The sequence below is a fragment of the Peromyscus leucopus genome, chromosome 6 (assembly GCF_004664715.2).
Source record: "Peromyscus leucopus breed LL Stock chromosome 6, UCI_PerLeu_2.1, whole genome shotgun sequence".
Taxonomy (NCBI): Eukaryota; Metazoa; Chordata; class Mammalia; order Rodentia; family Cricetidae; genus Peromyscus; species Peromyscus leucopus.
The window spans coordinates 31851030-31872252 of NC_051068.1; the positions used below are offsets into that span (position 1 = coordinate 31851030).

General features: G+C 42.9%; 1 protein-coding gene across 1 annotated transcript in view; it reads left to right on the top strand.

The window, feature by feature from the left end:
* Foxo1 (forkhead box O1) overlaps window positions 1-21223 on the top strand; it is an 89297-nt gene that overhangs the window by 8042 nt on the left and 60032 nt on the right.

Genomic DNA, 21223 nt, shown 5'->3' on the forward strand with positions numbered 1-21223 from the left:
GTTTTTAATTGTGTTTTGTGTTGTTTCTGTGTTTAGGATTTTGGGGGGGGGTGTTGTTTGGTTGGGTCTTTGTATATTCTAAACACTAATCCTATGTCAATTTTATAGCTGTTAATTTTTTTTTTTTTAACCATTTCCTGGGTGGCCTCTTCTGGAATTAGGGTGTCCTTTGCTGCATAGAATCTTTATTCTGTTTATTAATTGTTGATCTTAATGCCTACATTATTGGAGGTCTTGTTCAGAAAGTCTTTCCCTGGGCCTTTAAGATGAAACATAGTCCCTACTTCCCTCTCTAAGAGGTTCAGGTATCCAGACTTATTTTTGAGGTCCTTGATCATTGGGAGTTGAGTTTTGAGGGGACCGACTCAGGAGAGAATCTGGTTTCATTCTTCTACATTTAGTATCCACTTTTCTGCACTGTGTACTTTGGACCTTTTTGTCAAAAACCAGTTGGCTGTAGGAGCATTCTGTTGTACTGATCAATGTCTGCCTGTCTGCCAGTGCTGTGTTGTGTATTGCTGTAACACTGTATTGTAACTGGAAATCAGAGCTTCGGTGTTTTTATTACTGAGGAATGTTTTTGCGATCTTCTGTCCTTTGTATTTCCATATGAGTTTTGAGTTTATTTTTTTTGAAGAGTTGCTTTGAAATTTTGAATCAGTAGATTGCTTTGGGTAGAGTAGCCGTTTTCCTGTTAATCCCACTAGTCTGTTTCTGTGTGGGTCTGTTTAAATTATTTACTTTATCTTGAATTAACTTTGGTCATATGCATCTAGAAATTCATCCATTTCTTTCAGATTAGTGTATTGTTAAGTTTTAGGTTTGTCCTTAGGGTTCTCTGAACTTCCTCAGTATCTCTTATAATGTGTCCATTTTCACCTCTAATTGTATTAATTTTTGTCTTTTTGAATTTTGACTAGTTGAGCTAAAGATTTCTTAATCTTAATATTTTCAAACATCCAGTTCATTTCATTGATTCTTTGTACTGATTTCCTCCCTGCCCCCCAGATAGGGTTTCTCTGTGTAGCCTTGGCTGTCCTGGAACTCACTTTGTAGACCAGACTGGCCTCAAACTCAGAGATTTGCCTGTGTTTGCCTCCTGAGTTCTATGCTTTGTGTCTATTTTTAATTTTAATTTTAATTTTATTATTATTATTATTATTATTATTATTATTTTTGAGGCAGGGTTTCTCTGTGTAGCCCTAGCTCTCCTGGAACTATGTATACCAGACTAGCCTGGAAGTCACAGAGATCTACCTGCTTCTGCCTCCCAAGTGCTGGGATTAAAGATGTGAGCCACCACCACCTTTTCCTGTGTTTTTTTAAGAGTTGCTTTGTATCCTAATCTATGACTGATTTTTGAGGAAGCTCCACGGGCTGCAGAGAGAATGTGTATTCGCAGTGGTTACTTTTCTATTGCTGTGAAAATATGACAAAGGGGAATGAAGGAAGAAAGGGTTTTGTGATGGTTAGTTCTTTTTTTGTCAATATGATACAAGCTAGGGGCATCCTCAAAGAAGAGCCTCAGCTGAGAAAATGCCTCCATCAGATTGGCTTATAAGCAACTCGGTGGGATGATTTTTCTTGTTAATATTTGCTGTGGGAGGCTCCAGCATCTCTTCATTCTCTGCTCCAGGTTCTTGGCTTGAGTTCCTTTCTTTGTCTTCTCTTAGGGGCTTCACTTGTTGGTTTATCACAGTGATAGAAACTAGGATAGGTTTGCTTTGGCCTACAGTGGCAGGAGGATAACGTTGATCATGGCAGGGAAGGAAGGTCAGCAGTTAGGAAAAGCTGGTGTTTCAGGAGCAAGCAGGAAGCTGACTGATGACTTGTTTCATCTACAAACAGGAAGAGAGAACAGGGGTAGGGTAAGGCATAAACCTTCAAAGCACACCCCTGGTAACATCCTTCCTCCAGAAAGGCTCCTGTCTCCTAAAAGTTCCATAACCTCCCCAAACCACCAGCTGAGGAACTGTCTTAGTCACCATTCTATTGCTGTGAAGAGACACCATGACAAGGAGAGACAGATAGACAGACACTGGACCTGGCATGGACCTCTGAAACCTCAGATCCCACCTCCAGTGACAATTTCTCCAACAAGGCCTTACTTCCTGATCCTTCTAAACCTTCCAAATGGTTTTACTCCCTTGTCAAATGTATGAGCCTATGGAGGCCATTCTCATTCAAACCACCACAGGGACCAGGTATTTAAACACAGGGACATTTCTCATTGTGAAACCATATTTTTCATTAATTTTTGGGTGGATTGTTCTGTTGTATGATGTCTTTCTGTACACTGTGAATATGTGTTCCTCTGATTGGTTGATAAATAAAACACTGATTGGCCAGTAGCCAAGCAGGAAGTATAGGCGGGGCAAGCAGACGAGAATTCTGGGAAGAGGAAGGCTGAGTCAGGAGTCACCAGCCAGACACAGAGGAAGCAAGATGTCAAGGCAGAACTGAGAAAAGGTACCAAGCCATGTGGCTAAACATAAATAAGAATTATGGGTTAATTTAAGTGTAAGAGCTAATCAGTAATAAGCCTGAGCTAATGGCCAAGCAGTTATAAATAATATTAAGTCTCTTGAGTAATTATTTTATAAGTGTCTATGGGTCTGCGGGGGTCAGGTGGGACCCAAGAAACCTTAACGGCTACAAATGTTCTGTAGATGTCTATTAGGTCCATTTATTTGATAGAGTGTTATTTAATGTTTCTCGGTTTAGTTTTTATCTTAGGTGACCTTTTTATTGGTGTGAATGAGATACTGAAGTCATCCACAGTTACTGTGTTGAGGTTAAGTGGGTTTTGATAAGTCGTATGTCTTTAATGGAGTATTTGGTTTATACATGTCTAGAATTGTAGTATCTTTTGGTAGATTGTTCCTTCAGTGAGTATGAAGTGACCTTCCTAATCCCTTCTGATTAGTTTTCATAAAATAATTATGCTTGCTTTTTTAGTTCTCTTTGCCTGGAATACCCTTTTTATCCTTTGAGTCTAAGCTGGTATTGAGGTATTTTTCTTGGAGGCAGCAATCTCTCTGTCTGTCTCTCTATATATAGATGGCCCATTTTCTAATCTAGTCTGTATCTTTTATTGGGGAATTAGGACAATTAATGTGAAGAGTTATTATTGAGAGATGTGTATTAATTCCTGTCATTTTGATGGTTTGTGGTATTTTCTCAGACCTCTTTGTAGGTGTCCTGGCATTGTCTGGTCCTTGTGAATTCTTGGGTATATTTATCTTCTTCAGACCTAAGTATCCCCTGTAGATCTGGCTTCCTGTCGACACATCCCTTTAGTCCACTTTTTCATGGAAAGTTTGAATTTTTCTTTCAATTGAACAGATAGTTTTGCTGAGTATAATAATGTGGTTTGACAGTTACTGTCATTCAGAGCTCGGAATCTGTTTTTCCAGGCCATGCTGCCTTTCTGAGTTTCTGTTAGATAACAGGTGTTGGCCTGATGGGCCCGCCTTCAGAAGAGGCTTGCCTTCCTCTCCCACAACGCTCAGGACCTTTCTGAGTCTGTGCTTTTACTGGTGTAATTATGTCTGGGGGTTTCTTTTCTGGTCCTGTCCAGTTGGTGTTCTGTCTACCTCTCATACCTGAATGATCATCTTTCCCTCTAGAGTTGGGAAATTTTCTTCTATGACTTATTGGAACTGTTTTCTTGTAATTTGAAGGTTAAGTGTTTTCTTGATAGCCTAAAGCTTTCCCATGATCTTTCCATATCCTTTTAAAACTTATTTGAACATTTCTCATTGACTTTTATTGAGGGATCCCATTGCTCTCCTTTGTTTTCTGGCTCCAACTCTGTTTCCCACATGGTCCATTTGGTTGGCAACTCTGCACTGAAATGTTTTATGTAACTGTTTTCCTTTCAGCATAAATTCAGGGTGGGTTTTCCTCGGCAGTATTTCCATCTTCAGTTACCTTCCTTATTTCACGCATCTCTTTTTTTATTTTTATTTTTATTCTCTTGGAGTATATTTGTGTCTTTGAGTTGTTTGAACATAATTATAATAATTTTTAAAATTATTTGGAAGTTCTTCCCAGGTGACTTTTTATTATGAGCCATTACTGTGGGATTCATAATTTTTGGAGAAGATATGTTAAAGCTTTGTAGGGTCCCGTCCCCCCTCTTTGTAGCCCTGGCTGTCCTGGAACTTGCTGTGTAGACCAGGCTGGCCTTGAACTCAGGGATCCATCTGCCTCTGCTGGGATTAAAGGTGTGCGCCACCACTGCCCCACTGTGCTGAAGCTTTTTTTATTATGGTATGCATTTGTCTGCACAGTACGTGTATGAATATGTATGGAAGTGTGGGTTGTGCTCTGGAGTCCAACTGTCCGAGAACCCACAGTGGTCCTGGTGCTGGGACTGAGTGTCGGACTTTCCAGGCAAGCACTTTCACCTGCTGGGCCGTCTTCTTGCCCAGGGCTTTGATTTTGTTGTAGAAACTGGGAATGGTGCAGCTATTTGGGGGCATGAATTCTAGTCTTGTCAAGTAGCAGACATTTGAGTATTGAAAATAAGGCATTTTAATCTGAATATTTTAAATTTTGGGAAGTTGGAGTTGTTTGAGATCCCCAAATTGCTGAGAAGGGAGCAGCAAACAAATACTGCTGGATTTCATGCTTTGCACACTCCATCTTGGTATCCATATTAGATGAGGTGAGGCAAAGAGAACTCGGTGGTAATGCTTTTTCTATCTTTTGCTTCTAAACCCCTTTAATCAAACTCCTAACCCTCATGGTTTTGTTTGGTGGTGGTTTTGTTTCTAGATTATTTGGTTTATGTGTATGAGTATTTTGCCTGAATGAATCTTGTACATTGTGCTTGTGCCTAGTACCTGAAGATGTAGGAAGAAGGCTTCCGATCCCCTGGAACTGGAGTTATGGATGGTGGTGGAGATGTGGTGGAGTTACAGATGTGGGTGCTGGGAACTGAACTGTGCTCCTCTACAAGAACAAATGCTCTTAACCACTGAGCCGTCTCTCTAGTCCCTAAGGTACTCCATGTAACCCATTGCTGGTCTGGAATTCACTGTGTAGACCAGGTTGGCCCTGAAGGAGAGCTCCGCCTTCCTCTGCCTCCTGATTCCTGAAATTAAAGATGTGATCCCAACGAGCCTGACTGGTGTTTGTTCCCTTAAAAAACGTGACAGTCATTCCTTCTTTTTCCCTGTATTCCCCCTTTCTTTCCTCCTTCTCCCATTTCTTCCTTTTTTACTTTTTAGATTAGGTCCTACATAGCCCAAGCTGGCCTCAAAGTCAATATGGAGCTGAATGTGGTAGCAAACTCCTGCTCTTCAGATGTCAGCTGCCCAAGGACTGAGATGAACAGGTGTGTGCCACCACACTTGACTGAAAAATGAGAAATTCTAAGTTGAAGTTAGCAACCTCAAAATATTTTTATGGCAATTGTGAAGAATTTATAATCCTAGATGAGTTGATAAAATGTTCTATAGTATAAATGTGAGCTGTAATATTGCATTAGCTTAATGTTGGACATCTTTGATAACTTTTTCATTATGGTATATTATCATCCACTAGCTCAAGTACAGCAGTGAGATGCTTCAGTTGATAGATACTAAAGCTGTTCGATGTGTTTAGGCCAAACCTCAGAACAATGCCAGTTGACCCAAAGTGATGCCACTTGACTAGATTATGTTCAGAACACCAGAGTAAGCCTGACTAGTGTGTGATGGAGCAGATAGTTTGTGCGGTACTATTCTTCCTCAATTATGGATTGAACCTAGGACTTGGCTGGGCAAGTACTCTACCACTGAACTGTAGCCCGTCCTCTTTGCATTTACTTCTCTTTTTTTTTCTGTCTTCTCCTCTCTGTCTCTCTATCTGTCTGTCTCTCTCTCTTTGAAACAGGGTTTCACTTAGTGGCCCAGGCTGGCATTGAACTTAGGACCCTCTTTTAGCCTCCTCAGTATCTGGTGTTACATACAGCAGTGTACCCCTCAGGCCTGGTTGCTGCAGTACAACTTTTTTATGGCATAACAAAAGGCATGTGTACAAATGCACTCAAACTAAGCAGCCATTCATCGTAGACACAGTGAAGCTGTTTTAGCAGTGAAGTAGTGTGTTTGTAGTAGTGCTAGGAGATTTTATTTGAAAGGTACCCTGCTGGGGGATGGGAGACAGTTAACACAAATAACATGGATAAAATAGCTTTTAGAAGACACTAGCTATCACACTTGTGTGATGGTTTATTATAACAGGCTAAGGGGGCCACCTGATTTAAAATGTTTGAAATGATAGTTATGTCTTTAAATTCAGTGCAGTTCTGAATTTCAACCTATTTCCCCCATCCTACCCCCTTCATTTTGTAAGGAGAGAGATATTGTCAAACATCTTTGACCTTTAATTTGTGTCTCTTCTTGATTGTAACTTGCAATGGGAAAAGTATAGGGTATTACATGCCTTAGGGAGGAGAGGTAGAAGTCAGCTTGTAGGTCTAGGGGGAAAGGACCTTATCGACCCAGATCCATGTCACTTCTGTCATTTTTAGGTGAGTTCTTTAATTGTTAGGATGAAAACACATCCCATTTGTGAAACCAGAGAGTGAAACCTCTGTGTCTTGTTGAAAATTGCTGCTGTGTGCAGGAAGTCCAACTTGGCCACCCGTGGAAGCCCCGAAGTTGCCCCCTTCCTCGCTGTGACTTAGCTTCAAGACTTTCCGTCTCTGGGAATTGAGACTCCACTTTGATGTGTGATATTTGTCTTAATTACAGTGTGCCTTCTGTGGCCTGAGTTAGGAACTGGTCCTAATGACATGTATCTAGGACCTTGACAGCCGTTGAGAGACTGCCAGCTTCATCTGATGACAGTGAAGCCATGCTGAGAGAGGAGGAGGAGAGGGGTCTGCTTCTGGGGTCTCCTGGTGCAGTAGAGACAAAGCCCGACGGCACAGCTTTTCTCGACTGCTGTTCCTCACACATCGGAAAACTAGGTCATGGTTTTGTGGGTCTTTACTTGGATTAGACCAGAAACTTTATAAGGATCCAATTTGAGAAAAAAAAAATATTATTTTTATGTTTACAGTCATGTTTCTCCCCGTCTTTAAGTTGTTAAAAGTGAAGTACCTTCATTTTTGAGTTTCCCAGTTAAAACTTTGAGAAGTAATTAAGAGAGCATGACATCGATCTCTTAGTGGCTACCTGTTGTAACTGCTATAGAAAAGCTCGTGATTACCAGAGAAGTCAAATTCAGATCATAAACAAGGGAGGAGCCTAAGGGAGGGAGAGAGGGCTAGGGAAACTAGTTTGAATTATGTGGGAAGATAAGGATTGTCTTTTCAGTGGCCCCAAGTTCAGAAGAGTTAGCTGAGGCCTGGAGGCACTGAGTTTTTCTCTTTCTTAGCCTCCCTTCATTTTCATATCTGCTTCTCTTTCAAACCTCCTTCTTTAATTTGATGTGTGTGACTACCTGTGTGTGCGCAGTGCCTACAGAGGCCAGAGGAGGGCATTGGGTCCCCTGGGACTGGAGTCACAGGTGGTTGTGAGCCACCATGTGTGTGCTGAGAATTGAACTCAGGTCTTCTGCAAGAGCTCCTGGTGCTGACTGCTGAGCCATCTTTCCTCCCTCTTTTTCCATTTTGAAATCTGGAATCGTTACTGTTTCCACCGTCAGTGCTTTACACTAGAAGACCGCCATGCAAGTGGCCAAGGGAACCCCCTTCTGAGTGAGAAATCGTCACACACAGAAAGGGTCTTCTGTCTTTGCAGGTGACAGCCGTAAGGGTGAGGTGACACCATAGCCATATCTAAGGAGCAGTGCACTGAGATTTCAAGTCTAATCTGGGGAGAGAAATTACAGAAACACTTAATTCCCAAACTTATAAATATCGTGTCCTTCAAAGCTTGAAAACGAAACCCTGCAAACGTTTGTTCAAGTGTCAAATACTTGAGACGGTTTGGTTGCTTGGAGTCAAGATCAAAGGAAATGTTTTGCACATGGTTTAACTAGGGACCTTATTTTGGCAGATTCTTGAGTTAGTAATGGTCAAAATGTGTGTTTTTGTCTCAATTTGAGAAAAGTTTTAGTTATTATTGTATAACCTTAAATGTAAGATTGTATTAAGAATGTCAAGGAGAGCCGGGCGGTGGTGGCGCACACCTTTAATCCAGCACTTGGGAGGCAGAGCCAGGTGGATATCTTGAGTTTGAGGCCAGCCTGGTCTACTGAGTGAGATCTAGGACAGGCACCAAAACTACACAGAGAAACCCTGTCTCGAAAAACAAAAAGGAAAAAGAAAAAAAGAATGTCACACAGATGTATGTGTTTTGTCGTCGTAATTTTTTTAATCAGAGGTGATATGGCATAAGAAGACCGAGCTCAGTGTCAGGCTCCAGTCCTCCTTACATGTGCATTTAACACAAAGCCCACAACTTTAAGGCAAAAGTTACACTTGCCTCTGTGTACATCTGGGAGCTTTCTCTATGAGGCTAATTCCTGAGAGGGTGGATGGGGGAGGAAGGGGAAGGGATGCCAAGGAGAGGGAAGCTAACTATCTGTTGAGGTTGTTTGTGTACTGGGTTGCTAGCTTGTTGCATCTCTAAATTTAATGGAAAATTTTACTCTCATTTTAAATAGATACAGAAGCCATCATGAAGTTGAAGTTGCATATGAATGTAAAAAAAAAAAAAACCAAACAAACAAAAAACTCTATGTACCATTTTACAGCCCCATCCCATAATCTGTGTAATCAAATGGGTCTTTTTTAATCAGCATATTAGAACTTTCTTCTTGTGAAATGAGAAGATTTCAAATGTGAAAGATTCGTGTGTGTGTGTGTGTGTGTGTGTGTGTGTGTGTGTGTGTGTGTCTCGGTTTCTTTCAGATTTGTAGTGCTCCAAAAGCTTTCAGCTTATGGTAGAATACTTGGAGTGTTTTGTTTGTTTAGAGGCAGGGTCTCAGGGCAGTGTAACCCTATTAACCTTGAGCCTGCCGTGTAGACCAGGCAGGAGTCCTCTTGTCTTTGCCTCCTAAGTGCTGAAGGCATATGTTATCACACATGCTTAGAATTATTAATTTAAAAATACTTACGTTGGTTGCTTTTGGGAGTTCTCTACTGAAATATTTGATCATATTAAATTTCTGTAATTGGGCACATTTTGATGGGATGGGCAACTTCTTGCCTTTTGTTTAGTTTTTGACAACATTGCTCATAGTACCCCTTCCATAATGTTCTATTTCAGTAATCCAGTGCTTTTTTTCAGTAATCCTTAAGGTGCTTTTACATTTCCATTTTGAGACAGGGTCACACTCTGCAGTTTGGGTTGGCCTGGTACTTGTTATGTATAGACCCGACTAGCTGGGGAACTCACAATCTTCCTGGTTCAGTCTCTCAAGTAGGGGGATTACAGGCTTGTACCAGCACTCCTGGCTGTGACTATTAACTGAGCACACCACTGATATTTGAAATACAGTTATTTCCCTTTGTTACCGGTCCTGTTGGGTTGCACTTAGTGTTTGTGGCTGGTTGAGATGATTTCAGGACTCACCTAGAACACTGACTTGGGTTGGAATGTAGCTCGTTAAGAGACAGACATGAGGCTCTGGTTGGATCTTCAGGGTTTTACCTTGGAGAAGGCTTGTGGGAAAGCTTACTTTGGTAGGGACAGATACCTTGCTCTCTTAGGTTGCTTTTGCTGTGGCCTCAAGCAAGCTGCAGCCATCTTTCTGGAGCATATGGTATCAAAAACCCACCGAAGCCAAGCAGAGTGACTTGTTCACTGGTGCTTCAGTGAACGAGCTTGAGTATTCCTGGGACAGCATACTGAAACAGGCTTTAAAAACCTAATCATGCTTCCAGTTTTTCATAAGCTTAAAGCTTTTGGATTTACAGTTTCATAGTCTGTTCATAATACATTGGTAATGTTTTGGCCAAATATAGGGCATACCTTCTGGTGTCCTGCCTGGGAGTTTGACATCCTTCAGTTTAAGTGGAATTCCCGTGTTTTGTTTCCTGGGCTAGCCTGGGGAATACACTTTGACTGTTCAACCAGAGGTGGGACAGGATGGGGATTGGAATGGGTGGGGAAATAGATCTGGAATGCATGAAGAAGGTATTAATGACTTTGCTGGGTGTGGTGAATTGGCATACATTATCCAAGTTTGAGACAAGGAAAAGACTTGGTTAAATGTAGAACAAGAAAATTCTGTAATTATATTTGGCTTTACTTTCTTTGATTTGGAATGAGGGTTTTTATTTATTTATTTATTTTTAACTAGTTAGATTTTTGACGTCCTTGGACTATTTTGCATTCATGTAGAAGTGTCAGGAAAAAGTGCAGTTTGTCTTTTTGCTGATAGTTCTCCCAGACCATTGCCTGCCCTAACAACAGTGAAGGAACTGAGGAAGGCTGTGTACTGCTACGCCACAGACTCTAAGACCTGCTTCTAAATTAATCAGAAGGACCATAAGTAATGACTTTAAATTGTTACTTTTTTCAGTAAACAGGTCCCACTGGCTGTCCCGAAAATCAGTATTTACCCCAGACTAGTTTGGACTCCTGAGTGACCCTCTGCGGTCCGCCTCCTCAGTGTTTTCTTATGATGTGAGCCTACCAGACTCAGCTTGAACAGAATTTACTTTATCGTTTTTAAAAGGTTTAGTTTTGTTTTATTATGTGCATGCATGCTTTGCCTGTGTGTGTGTGTGTGTGTGTGTGTGTGTGTGTGTGTGTGTGTATTCATTTTTTTTAACAGATTTCAAATCATTTAATGCAGTTTATCCTTTGCTTGGTTGGCCATTTGGAGGCTTTTGCGAATACCTTGTCTCCACACTATAGTAGTGAGGAAAATAAAACAAACGCCGGGAGACATTTTCCTGAGTGGTGTAGTGACTGGTAAGTTACCTGTGTTCAGGAAATGAGCCTCTGTGTTCTTGAAGGGAAGAGGGATTAGTTGGGAGGAAGGAGGGTTTCAGTAGGTAATGGGTGTGTGTGTGATCAGAATACGTAAATACATAGATGAAATTGTCCAAAATAAATAACAAATAGAGAAATGTGTTACTACACTGACCTATTTCTCTGTACATTACCCCTTCTACACATCTTGCTTTGGATTAGGAAGCTACATTGAATTAGCTTGGGGCTTCCCATTAGATGCACGAAGCCAGCCCCTGCGTTTTCTTCTCTCGGCTAACCAGGCTGAAGTCATAGATGTTCCTTTGAGAACTTAGTTTTCTGTACTTGAATATCATTACCAAATGTAGGACCCCAAACAGAATAAAAAAAAAAATACAAAGTGAACTGCAAAGAATACTTAGAGATGGATAACGTTGCCTGCCTTCACATTTGGGAATTTGTATTTGTAATATCTGGCCTATAAAATTACGAGGCCGTGGACTAGGGAAGTTTCTTATGTTAGCAAAAGGAAGCAAAATGTGCAGGGAGTTTGTTTTCTGTGCTTGAGTGACATGGGAGATGGTACTGCCTTTGTCTGGGGTGAGGAAGTCCGTAGACAGGTATATGTGGAGACGGCAGGTTTGCCTGTGGTGACTGGGCTCTCCAGTGTCTGGAGCCCTCTGCTCCAGGACCACTCGGGAGTCACCTGAGCCAGCCCTGTCTGTGTGACCTGGGAGATCATGCAGCACCCCCGAGCACTTCCTTATCCTTACCCCCCCCCCTCCAGTGGGTTAGTGTGTGTGTGTGCGCGCTCCTCCTGCCTCTGTCTTTTGAATGCTGGGATCACATGTGTGCCACTCTGCCTGACCCATTGGTGTCTTTCTTAGGTCTTGAAGTTTCCTCCAGTTTCGTTTGGATTTTGTTCTCATACACTGGCTTCCTTCTGCTCTTCTCTCAACCCCAGCCATTTTTCCCTCCCTCCCTCCCTGTCATTCCACCTGAGAGCTTTGATTGTGGGAGGGTGGGTTTCAGACTCCTGCCTTTTCCTATGTATAATTTTGAACAGTGATAAGTGGTTAGCAGTGTCATTGTCTCCAAAGCACGCTTGGAGATCTTTAGACCAAAGGTGCTGGGGTGTTGTTTCAAAACCTGTGTTAGGGTCACTTCAGAGCTTTCGGATTCCCTCTGGCATTTGCTTTTTAGAATATCCTCAGGAGCCCACCACAGACTGTAGTTTTGTAGTAAATATCAGGAGGCTCAGTCTCTGTTCTGGATTGCTAGCCACACAATTCTGATGTTGACAGTCACTGCACAGCTGTGCCAGCATGCTCATCCGTACTACTGAGAAACACTGTAGGACAGGCTGACATACTCCAAGAAAGAGTCTGTGTCAATTCATGAAGTGGAGCATTAGCCAAAATGCTTGGGGTTAGAATTCAAAGGCACTAAGAGTCTGCTGGCTTTGTGATTCTGTGCAACACTTTAAAATACAAACAAGCTGGGTGGTGGTGGTGGCGGCGGCGGCGGCGCGCGTCGAGGCCAGCCTGGACTACCAAGTGAGTTCCAGGAAAGGCGCAAAGCTACACAGAGAAACCCTGTCTCGAAAAACCAAAAAAAAAAAAAAAAAAAAAATACAAACAAGCCAGAACCAAAAGAATAACCAAGACTACACAGACACATCTTGATAATTCTGTAAGAAATAGGTTAAGGCCGGCTGGCGGTGGCGCACGCCTTTAAACTCAGCACTCCGGAGGCAGAGTCAGGCGGATCTCTGTGAGTTCAAGGCCATCCTGGTCTACAGAGAGAGTTCCAGGACAGGCTCCAAAACTACACAGAGAAACCCTATCTGGGGGGAGAAAATAAAAGTAAGTACTATTGTGCCCTCGAGGGGTTTTCTTATTGGGGGGGGGTTGTTGTTGATTTGTTTTTTAGACAGGGTCTCACTATATACACTTGGCTGGTTTGGAACTCAGCTGTGTAGTCCAGGCTGATGTACCTGTCCCTGCCTCCTGAATGACAAGATTAAATGCTTGTACTGCCACACCGAGCTTCTTGGGTTTTGTTGTAGAAGAACTTCAATTGGACTGGGGAATACCTAGAGGCATGACAAAGGAAGATTATTTATGTTCTGCCTTCTTGAGGCTGAGGCAGGAGGATCACTTGAACGTGAGTTTGAGGCCAGCCTGGACAACATATTGAGACCTCTTCACAACAAGTGGGTAGGGAGGATAGGGATATAGTTTAGTAGTGGAGAACTTGCCTAGCTTGTGGAAAGCCTTAGGTTCAATCTCTAGGATAGTGAATAAGCAAAAAAAAAAAAAAAAAAAAAAAAAAAAGTGTAAACTGAAGTCATGTGAAGTACTGGGACCATTTTGTTGCTGTAGCAGAAAAGAAAATTAACTGGAATCTTAGAGAAAAGGCTAGGACCTAATTAAAGAGAGAAATTCCAAGGTAAGATAAAATTAAGGGCTGGGTGGCAGTGGCACACGCCTTTAATCCCAGCACTCGGGAGGCAGAGGCAGGCGGATCTCTGTGAGTTCGAGGCCAACCTGGTCTACAGAGTGAGATCCAGGACAGGAATCAAAACTACACAGAGAAACCCTGTCTCAAACAAACAAACAAAGAAACAAACAAAGATAAAATTAAGGAATAAATAATCAGTTAACTGAGAGTTCTAATAATACATGTACTAAAAGTCCTGTGTAGCCCAGTATAGTGGTTTGGATCAAAATGACCCCCATAGGTTGATAGGGTGTGGCCCTGTTGAAGGAAGTGGGTCACTAGGGGTGGGCTTTGAGGTCTCAGAAGCTCAAGGTAGGCCTAGTGGCTCACTGTCTCTTCCTGCTGCCTGTGGATCCAGATGTAGAACTCTCAGCTCCTTCTCCAGCACCATGTCTGGCTGCACACTGCCATGCTTCCCACCATGATGATAATGGACTAAACCTCTGAACTGTGAGCCAGCCCAATTAAATGTTTTCCTTTATAAGAGTTGCCATGGTCTTGGAGTCTCTTCACAGCAGTAGAACCCTAACTGATGCCCAGGATGGCCTTGGATTTATGATTGTCATATCTTAACCTTCCACGCACCTGGGATCACAGACCTGGGCTCCAGGCTTGAACTGACAACCAGTCCTGTAGTAGAAGCTTGCTGGCTTCTCCAGCTGGTTAACTGGAGTTTGTCTCCCACCCCTGCCCCCCACATCCCCTCTTTTTTTCTCTTTTTTTTGTTGCTAAGGATTGAATACAGGGCCTGATGCTGGGTGAGTAGATACTGTGGCCCTGAACTATACTCTTGAGCCTTTAACTAGATGCTAAAAGATGAAAAAGTACTTTGATACAGCAGGCTTTGAATTATTGAATTTCCTTCTCTTAAATTATTCATGGGCGTTTGTGGAGATGATAAAGTCATGGTTCACAGTGTGGTGAAGAGGTCATCCATGGTTTTTACACCAGATGGATAAAGGAGCTCTATAAAGTGCTCCAAGGTAAAGCAAAGTCTTTACGTTCACTGACTGGGGCTTATTCCTCTTGGTGCTGTAGGATAGGCAGACAGAATTCACAGACATTGGCCTCTCTAGAGGAAAGGACTTTGTTCCTGGAGTGAACTTGACTTCAGGAAGGCCGCCTCTCCTAAGGAACAAAAGCAGATACTGTGGTGGTCCACACCTTCTAGCGTGTTGGTTTTTCTTACCGTTTGAGTACTAGCACCTTCTGCATCATTTAGTGCTGTCTCTGGTGCGTGGGAGGAGACCAGGGTCAAGAACTCCCAAATGACATGCTGTAACCACCCTTCTTTTTTATTAGAATAGCTGTGGTCTGTATATTGGATAGGAGTCTCCCTAACTGGGAAAGTTTCTTGGTTTTGCTTTGAAAGATACGGGGGTGGGGAGGATTGTGTGGTTTGGGGACAGTGGTAGTTTGGATGTCATAGTCTCATCTGGGTTAGTATTGGACCAACCCGCTTCCAAGCACTGCCCAAACATCCTCTCTTTCCTGTATAGACTTTAAAGACTCATGACTCACAGTAATTCATTCTTTGGAGTCATTTTACATAATATTACTTATATGAAGTGGTGGCATGTTACCTTTTTGTTTTGTTTTGTGATTTTTTTTTTTTTTTTTGAGTCAGTCTCATGAAAATCCTGGCTAACCTGGAACTTGACTTGTAGACCAGGCTGACCTTGAAATCACAAAGATCCATCTGCTTCTGCTTCTGAGTGCTAGGATTAAAGACATGCATCACTATAGGCCTGGCTACCTTTTCTTGAGCAAGTGATTAATAGGAGCACACATTTTGTACTTTTGAACACATTTTAATTTTAAAATAGTAGAATTTCATTTACTTAAGTACAAGAGCTCTTTTGTTACAGAAGTTCTGTGATGTTTAGAACCTTAAGCAGTGTCAAAATCTAGCCAAAGTTGCTGAGCTTAAGGTTGAACCAATTAACATTTAACTCTTGGTCTCCTTGTTGAAAGCAAGAACGCTTCTGGGATTGCAGAAGGTTGAGACGTGGGGTTTCCATGTGGATCGGAGGTGCTGTTGCCTCTTGTTCTTACTTTAATTGGAGAGTTTTCAGAGAGAAAGGGAATTCTAAGTATGTCTACATTCTACAGAAGAGTAAGGTGAATAGTTCTCAGTTTGGTTTGGTTTGGTTTTTTCCTCCACCTGGCACACTTCACAATCCAGGAAACTTTTTGTTTGTTATAACTTCTTGGGAGGATGCTGTTTGATATTGGCATCTAGTGATAGGGACCAAAGATGCTGCTGAACCCCACAGTGAACAGGACCAACCTCCCACAACAAGGAATTATCTGGCCCACAAAGTAAGAAATGTTGAGGTTGAGAAACTGTTCCAGGCCAAATAAGTAATTTTTTCTGAAGTAAAAGTTTGTTCTTTGGGGCAGGGGAGAGGGCAGGTGAGGTGGCTTACCAGGTAAAGGTGCTTGCCACCAAGCCTGATGACTTGAGGATTGATTCCAGAAAGGTACATGGCAGAAGGAAAGAACCAACTTGTGCAGATTTATTTATCTCTGACCTTCATTACCTAAAATTAGAGGACTAAGTAGGACCCTAGATCTTCGACTCTAGACAGCCGCAAAGGTTGGACTTTCACAGAGGGTTGGACAGAGCCATGATCTTGGCCAGTTGATCGCTGCTAATAGACAGTGAGGGGCCTTCCTTCCTTTCGGAACCTTCCGTGCTCAAGCTTTTTCTTATCTTTGTCCAAGCTACTGTTTTGAGTTTGTTGAGATAATGAGCTGCCCAGTTCCCTCCCCAGCCCTCAATCCCCAAATAAAAAATACAAAATGGAAAGGTTTAAACAATTTCTTACTTTTGATATCTGTCTCTCTCTCTCTGTCTCTCTCTGTCTCTGTCTCTGTCTCTCTCTCTGTCTCTGTCTCTGTCTCTCTCTCCTCTTGTTATATTTACCCCTCTCCCACTTAACAAAGGTCTCTCCTTTTGTCTAAAATGTAAACCAGCAGGAGAAGAGGAGGCCCTGTGTGCCTGGGCGCGTGGAGCTGGGTGGTCAGTAGGTGCTGCAGACAGGTCTAAGCGCTGCTTCCTTGACTTGCTGTGCCATCACAGACCACAGTGCTGGGTTCCTTTAGATGAGTGTGCACTAGTAAATCTACTGATGATAAGATTGTAAATGCACGTAGGAAGCATCCTGATCTTGCCCATGCCCTCTGTCACGTCCTCTTAGGCTTTCTTTCCCTCTGTCACTCCCTCGGGTGACTCCCATCTACTCTCCGGGATGGAGCTGTAGACTTTGAGGCTCCTCAGACCTCCTCCTGCCTCTTGCCTGTAGTTATCCACCCCTGCATGTCCTTTCCACTTCCTTGGAAGTTTCTTGTGCCCTCTGTATCCCCAGCTTATCATGAGATGCTTCACATCTCATCACTGTCTTAAGAGGGGGCACATATGTAAGACTGCTGCCCTTGGGAACTGTAGGTGTGGGGGTGCATATTGGCAGACCAAAAGTCATCTTCACCCTTGCCCTCCTGCCTTTTCTGCCCAGGCAGAAGCCAGCCCACTTCCCTCCCAGCTTGGGTTGCGCTCCTCCCGCAGGGGCCTGGACTCTTCCTGAGTCTCTGCAGAAGTTGCGCTCTCAGGGAACTTCTTGTGGGTAAGTCTCGCCTTGCTTGACTCTCTGGTGAACCCCATCTTTTTCCTGTCCTTGGAAGCACCTGAGTGTGTAATAGTTCTCTGCATATAATGGGCAGGAAACAGACATTTACTGAATGGCAAAGCACAGTTTTAATGGATAAGGGGACATAAAAATAGCTTATTATTTTGTACTATATTTTTCTTACTTCACTTTATAGTGTTTCACTGGAAGTTATCTCACTATGGTGCCAAGGGCCCTTCGCTTGACATATTTTTCTAGTACAACTTTTAAAAATCACTAGGTTCTTAAAATGTCTGGTTCTTTGCTGTTACCACATTTAAGTAACCCTAAATCCATCTTTCTTTTTAAGTTTAGGAAAAGGGCTGAAGAGATGGTCAGTGGTTAAGAGCACTCGTTCCTCTTACAAAGGACCTGCCTTTGATTCCTGGCACCTACGTGCCAGCTAATAGTTGTCCATAACTCCAGTTCCTGGGGATCTGAACTCCTCAGGCATAAGACACCGTACATATACGTACATGTAGACAAAACGCTCATGTACATAAAATAAAAATAAATTTAAAAAGACAACGGAAAGAACGTTTTACAGTGTCCTAGCTTTCTGTTCCTGAACTATGCTGACAGAAAAATACATTTTAAGATCTCCCCACTTAGTGTTTTATTAGGTAGTCTCACCATCATATTCCTCCCTCTGGCTTGGGATTCCCCACCCTCCTGCCTCAGTCTTCTTACTAGTGAGATTACAGCATGTGCAGTTGGGCCTGATCTTTTAAGGATTTCCTCAGAACCCAAATTAAAGTGGGCAGACACAATCATGGGTAGGTGCCTAGTACACTCTCGGTGGTAAGGTATGTACTGTCACGTAGAAGCGGTCCTGAGTGTGATGCTTCTGGAACTTGAGTCTCATTTGTAATGTCCAGTTTACACATAAACAGATGTTTGGGTTTGATCATTTTAACCCTACAATGGTTCTCCCCACAGAGCTGAGGAAGTCAGCTTGGGTTTTTGCAAGTCAGCTGCATTATATGGGTTGTGTAGCACTTAGCAGTTTTGTTACTCAGGCAGTCAGCTTGACTACATCGCTTTTTCTCATTTAAAAGTGTAAACAACTGGTAGGTTTTGTTAGAATTGAATAAAATATGAAATGTGTTCTGTAGTGTTGGGTGTGTAGGAAGTGTTTTATAACGAGAAGCTATTCTTACCACTATTTTAGCATAGGACAAAGTGTGTGTGTGTGTGTGTGTGTGTGTGTGTGCGCGCGCGCGCGCGTGCGTGCGAATCTTTTGATTTGGTTAATGTTTGATAGAAAGGCTCAGGTTGAAGGTGAAATCCCAGTGAGGGACTGTTGTAGAATTGTACACTGGGACCAATAAGAGCTGTTATCTTTGTGTTTGAGTCTTGAATCCAGATGCCCTCTACTTTGATTGAAATTCTCAGTCTTTTACTTGTCTGTCTGTCTGTGTGTATGTATGCCTGTCCATACTTACGTGCGTGTGCATTCCACAGTGTTTGGAGGAGTTGGTTCTCTCCTTCACCATGTGTGTATGTGCTGGAGGTTGGACTTGGGCTCAGTGGGGAAGCTGTCCCGCTGGCCCACGGTCTCTGTTCTTTATGCTTTAGTTTGCTCATAAAGTGGGCTAATGATGGAGGCTTGTGTGAGCTCACACGTGTGAGCTGACGGTGCAGCTCTTAGGGGACAGTGTCTGAAGCATGCTCAGTGTCCCAGAGGACCCTTGCTGGCCAGCCATTGTGCTGGGCTCTTTTGTTAGATGTTCTTTCACTCTCACAGCAAACTTTTACTCTGCTTTGCCGGCTTAGGAAAGGGAACTCTGAAATAACCAAGGTCTTGCCGGAGATTGGGCAGCTTTGTTTGGCAGAGGTTAGTTGGACCCCACTGCTTCTCCTGTGGGCCTGGGACACACATCCTTTGAAAGCCCAGGACAGGGGCAGCAGTGACTGCAGAGCTGATAGGCCTCAGTGAGGGGTCTCCTGAAGCATCCCTCCTGCCCCAGGCTGTGCTGGAACCTTCCTGCAGAGGTGACAGCTGGCCCAGTTGTAGAAAGCAGTGATTAGAGGTGAGATGTTTAAAGGCTTGCTTAAGGCTATAAATCATCCAGATTTTCCTTTGTAATAATACTGTGTCAGAATTTCTGTGAAGATTTTTCATTATTGTCATAGCAGACAATATTTGTCAAAAAGTTTCAGCAGTGCTCGACAGCCAGATTGTGAGCTGAGTTCTGGGAGTGCAAGCTTGAGCCATCCAGTCTGTTTTTTGAAAGATTGCCTAGACAGTGTATGTATAACACATCTTCCTCGTTTCCTCCCCATGGACTGTAGTATTCAATTACAAATTAAGTTTCTAGTGTTGCCCTCTGTTAAATGGCTGTTTATTAGAAACATTTCATTGGTTTCTTCCTATTAAAGGAAGCTGTCCTTGTCGTGGTTCTGTAAAACTGATTGTAGTAACCTACAGAAACCTTATCTTCAGTTAACCTTGTCAGTTTTCACAGAAGAATTAGAGTCAGAGTGGGAAGTGCGTTTTCCAGATCTTGTTTGGTTAGTGTCATGGCTGCTTTTTGGTTGCTGTAATAAAATAGCAGGATGTTGCCCCTCTGGTACCACCAGATGCCTGGTGTGGTGGCACTTAGCTGTAGTCCCAGCACTCAGGAGGCAGAGGCAGGTAGATCTCTGTGAGTTACAGGCCCTGCTTAACAACAGCCAAACCTTGACACAAGCAACTTGAGGGTTTTTTAGCTCACAGTTAGTTCCGTGGTGGCAGGGAAATCACAGCAGGAGCCTAAGGGTTCTGGTAACACCCAGGCCAGTTAAGAGGGAGGGAAGGATGCTCTGCTGCTGGTCAGCTCCCTCCCTGCACTTACTTCATGCAGATCTCAGCCAGGGAATGGTACTTCTTATGGCCAAGTGGCAGTTAGCCCTGATAACCAGAGTGAATGTGGAATGAAGCCTATGGCATCCTCAGACGCCTGCTGAGGGCATTGGATCCCCTGGATCTGAAGTTAGAGGTGGTGGTTGGCTGCCTGGCATAGGTGCCGGGAACAAAACTGAACTTCAGTCTCTTCTGTATGTATTTGTCTGGTGTTGGAATAATGCCAGATGCCCAGGAAGATGGGTTATGTGTTTAATTGGGTAAGAATCATAATGGTACAAGTTGGGTATAGAGGCTTAGATTTAGTTGTTGAATTGACATTGAATTTGGAGAGAGAGAGAGAGAGAGAGAGAGAGAGAGAGAGAGAGAGAGAGAGAGTGTGTGTGTGTGTGTGTGTGTGTGTGTGTGTGTGTGTGTGTGTGTCGGGGGGATTAGGACCAAAGCCACCTTTCTTTATACATTTAGAATGACATGGTTTTTCTTCTTCAGCTTCTTAGGTTTGTATTTAGTTTATTGACTGTAGCACTGTTCATTTGTTAATGTCTATGATATTTGTCATTAGTTAATGTAGCAAGCCATTATTTGTCTGTTACATAATTCTATAGACAGAAACCAGTTAAATTTCTGATGCCCTGACCAAAGTTAAGTCTCTGTGGTGTTACCAGAAAAGTTGTAAAGTGAAAGCACTTTATCTTGGGCACCTTGACTAAAAATGGACTCTTCCTTAAATTTTGCTATACATTCACATGACTGTGGAGCCACACTTTCCAGTATTGTCCTATACCTGTAATGTAGGCTGACAGCGTAACTATTGCTAAATCTTAGATTCTCGTTAGCTCATAAGAAAGAGTAAGGGGGCCGGGCGGTGATGGTGCACGCCTTTAATCCCAGCACTCGGGAGGCAGAGCCAGGCGGATCTCTGTGAGTTCGAGCCAGCCTGGGCTACAGAGTGAGTTCCAGAACAGACAGGGCTACACAGAGAAACCCTGTCTAGAAAAAAGAGGGGAAAAGCAAGAGCAGAACTCCTTAGAACTAAGTCTCTAGCACTTCTCTTGTAAGTATTTGTAATAGTACTTTTGTGTTTTGTGTGGATTATTTGAGACAAAGTCTGGCTCTTTAGCTCAGGCTAGCCTGGAACCTGAGGTGCCCTGCCTCAGCTCCCAAGTGTTGGGATTACAGGCCTGTGCTTTAGTACCTGGCTCTGTTTGTTTTCTTTAAAAATGAAGTACACAAAAATACACTATCTCAGCCATTTTGAGTTGTGCTGTTCAATAGCCTTAAGCCCTTTCCACATCCTTCTGTAGCCATCATTGTCGTCTATTTTCAGAACTCTTTTTGTCCCA